This window comes from Prionailurus bengalensis, chromosome C2 (genome assembly GCF_016509475.1).
Source record: "Prionailurus bengalensis isolate Pbe53 chromosome C2, Fcat_Pben_1.1_paternal_pri, whole genome shotgun sequence".
Lineage (NCBI taxonomy): Eukaryota > Metazoa > Chordata > Mammalia > Carnivora > Felidae > Prionailurus > Prionailurus bengalensis.
The window spans coordinates 9,470,258-9,474,543 of NC_057350.1; positions in this window are offsets into that span (position 1 = coordinate 9,470,258).

Consider the following 4,286-nt stretch of genomic DNA (forward strand, 5'->3'; position numbering starts at 1 on the left):
AGATCTATAGTATCTCCATTACAACAGAAAGTTACAAGCAGTGCTTTAGATAGTTTCCAATTATGTTGCAATTCAAGGTGGGTTTCCAATTAGTTGCAAAAAACAAACAATTTGGGAAACACTTTTGCTTCTTTTTGACCCAAATTTTTGAGGTAATTGCAGATTTGCATATAGCAGTAAAAAAAGATACAGAGATTCCTTACGCTTTACACAGTTTTCATCTATGGTAAAATTTTGCAACAATATAGTAGGATATCATAATAAGGACAGTCACATGAAAACAATCCATCAATCATATTCGGATTTCCTCAGTTTTACTTGTACTTGTGTATTTGGATCTATACAATGTTATCACATGCTTAGGTTTGTCTGTCCACCACTAGAGATGTTGAAAACATTTCCATCAGCACAAAGATCCCCATTGTTGCTTTTTTATAGCCAAACATCTCTCTGTTGCCCACCCCCGCCTCCACTCAATTCCCTGGGAAGCAGTAATCTGTTCTTCATTTAAAAATTTTGTTGTTTCAAAAATGGTATAGAGATGGAGTTGTGTAGTGTAACCTTTGGGGATCTTTTTTTTTTTTTTCACTCAAGATAACTAAGTGCTTTGTTTTGGATTTTCTCCTTTATCAAAGTGTATACTTGGTCTGTCATTTGCTGGCCTCCCTCCACACCACTCCCTACTTTCTTCTATACTTGGGGTGATCCAGTGTGAAAAGGAAGTGGGATGAATTAAATTCACTAAATTAAGCCACAGAGATAGTACATAGTGTGCAGGGAACTTTGGGCATGGTGAGAGGCCTGCTGTTTCAAAAGGCAAAACAAGAGGACCACGAATCATATTTTCTGCCTGATTTGTTTAGCCCTTTGGTACTTGTACCAACACAAGACTTGATGGCCAATGACGCAGGATGCTCAAGAAAATGCAATGCATAAAATATCACATGGAAATATGAATTTAGCTTATGATGAAAGTGGTATTAACAATTATGGGGGTAAGAAAGAATTATCCCAAAAATGATTGCATAAGGTACACTGATTAATTTCTAACAAGACAAAAAAGTGCTTTCTCACTTTTTAAATGTATAGTTTTATAAATGTAACCATAAAACAAGTGTAAGGAAAAATAACTAAAATTTGTGGGAAAAGGACTTTGTAAGCATAAGAACAGAGGAAGCATCACAAAGGAAAGGACAGATTTAAGTATGGGAAATGTTTTGAAACTTTATTTTTTTGAAAAGCATGCTAATTTAAAGCCAGTGAATTAATTTCTGTTTTTTTTTTTAATTTTTTTTTCAACGTTTATTTATTTTTGGGACAGAGAGAGACAGAGCATGAACAGGCGAGGGGCAGAGAGAGAGAGGGAGACACAGAATCTGAAACAGGCTCCAGGCTCTGAGCCATCAGCCCAGAGCCCGACGCGGGGCTCAAACTCACGGACCGCGAGATTGTGACCTGGCTGAAGTCAGACGCTTAACTGACTGCGCCACCCAGGCGCCCCTTAATTTCTGTTTTGATGATTTTTATCTTTTTTTTCCCTGTCACGTTTGGGTCTTGATCCTGGTTGTGTATCTGCGAGGCCACCACCACCACATAGCACCTTGTCTGACCTCTGAACAACTTGAGAAAGAAAACAAAAGAGTAAAGATGAAGGCCCCAGATCTCTGTTAGTACTGCTGATGTTTAGCATGGAACATACTCGTTAGTTGTGAGTCAAGTCTGAGATCATCCTGGCTGCTATATGGAGAAAGAATTTTTATCATGTCTTTTTTTTTTTTAATTTTTTTTCAACGTTTATTTATTTTTGGGACAGAGAGAGACAGAGCATGAACGGGGGAGGGGCAGAGAGAGAGGGAGACACAGAATCAGAAACAGGCTCCAGGCTCTGAGCCATCAGCCCAGAGCCTGCCGCGGGGCTCGAACTCACGGACCGCGAGATCGTGACCTGGCTGAAGTCGGACGCTTAACCGACTGCGCCACCCAGGCGCCCCTATCATGTCTTTTAACTTGTGGAATAAATCCACATCTTTTCTACCCACTGGTTAAAAGCAGTTGTTCTGTCCTAAAGTACCCAGTTCTATGGTGTCTACTAACATAAAAGATGTAGGGAAACAGTATTGTTAAATGACAAGTTATGAAGCTCTTAGGGTCTTCCCTTGCCCACGATTATTTACCCTCACAGAACTCTGACACTGGCTTTTCTTCTTACATTCTAAGCTTATATAGATGTTCAATAAGCCTTCTTAAAAGGGTGGTGCATGAATTTTAATTCCCGGAATCAAATTGTGACGGAGCTGCTTAGGAGATATGAAAATCTAAGCAATTTACTTAATTTTATCAAAGATAAACAACGCTGGATACTGGCTAAGGTGGTAAGGACAGATTTTAATCAGTAATATACTATTGAAACAGGAAATTGGGTCCAGCGTGAAATGAACTTAACTTGGATTTGTATGGAGGTGGCTGAGTGTTTTAAAGGGAGAATAAGGGCACAGAGAGGGGGAATGGAGGGGCTTGAGTAGAGTCAGGGAAATGAAGAATTACCAAGAGTGTGTTAGTGTAAATGCCATTAGGCCAGCTGTGTGGGCTACACAGAGACTGGGAGACAGAGGCCCTATCTTTTCTGATGATTACATTTCAAATCCTTAAGAAAGACACTACTGAGTTGTAAGAGATAGATTTATACCTCACATGGACAGAGGAAGGACTCAAATTGTGAATCCTTTTTAGTGAATCCTCTAATAAAGGGTGCTGAAGGGCCCATTATCAATTGTTGGTTAGAACAAACAGATATTCTTTTTTTTTTTTTTTTCAACATTTATTTTTCAGACAGAGAGAGACAGAGCATGAACGGGGGAGGGGCAGAGAGAGAGGGAGACACAGAATCAGAAACAGGCTCCAGGCTCTGAGCCATCAGCCCAGAGCCTGACGCGGGGCTCGAACTCACAGACCGCGAGATCGTGACCTGGCTGAAGTCGGACGCTTAACCGACTGTGCCACCCAGGCGCCCCCAAACAGATATTCTTTTGATAGAGGGCTTGGATCACCTTAAGGATGTGGCTGTGAGCTATTAGAAACTATGTTAGTGTTTGCTTTTTGAAAATATAATGCTAAGTCTTTTAATTTGTGTGTGTAGGGGGCGGGTAGTGGATGAAACCAGTTGTTCTGAGTTTGTACTTTTCGTAGGCCAGGGTTGAGGTCTAGTTGAGAAGCAGCCTCAGAGCAGCCTGGCTTGAGTTCGCTGAAGCGGAGCATCTTTGTCAATTCCCATCTAGAAAACGGTAGTAGACATTATTTTCCTCCTTCATGAAAGGAAAATACTTGTTTCATGTGATCCTTTTCTTCCTGTCTTGAATGCATTTGTGTGAGATCGTGATGCTGGAGCTGCAGAAACACTGTCTTGACACCATGAGGAAGCAAACTACAGGTGAAAATTAGAAAGAGCCTTGATCCTTGATGACGGCATGAATCATAGATTCAAATCTGAACCGACGTTTTGCGGTCCCCCTTTTACTTTTCGATAAACGTAATTTTAGAATGGATTTGCTGCAAAGTGGCAAATGTACTAGAGAACTTCCATATACTCGTCATCGAATTCTATTATTAGACTCTTACTATTATTGGTCACAAGGAAGCAACATGGAACAGTAGTATTGACTAAGCTCCGTGCTTTATTTGGATTCTACTAGCTTTCCCCTTAGAACCCTTTTTCCTTTCCGGGATGCCCTCCTGAATACCGCATTACATGTAACTGTCATGTCTCCTTAATTTTCTCCGCCTAATGAGAGACTCTCAGAGTTCACTTGTTTTACACGAACTTGACAGCTTTTGTCAATGTACATGGTCGGGTGTTTTTGGGTTTGTCTAGTATTTTCCGCAAGGAAGAACTGGGGTTATGAGGTTTCGGGAGGAATACCAGAGATGAACTACCCTTCTTACATATGGTGAACCCAGCGTCAACATGATTACTATTAATCCTCATCACGTGACCAGGGAGTATCAGCCAGGTTTCTCCACTGTAGTTAATATTCTCCCCTTTCCACAATGTACTCTCTGGAAGCAAGTCACTAAGCATAGATGGCAATCAAGGCGGGGGAGGAGGCAGAAATTGAGCTCCATATCCAGGAAGGACTTGAACTTCGGTAGAGATGGTACCGGGAGAGCTACTCTAAAGAACGTGAAGTGGGGCGGGGCTAACCGAGTAAAGGGGCGAGGCCGGGTCGGCCGGGGAAGGGAAGGGCGGGGTCAAGGCAAAGGTTGGCAGGTAGGGCCTGACGCTGTCTGCT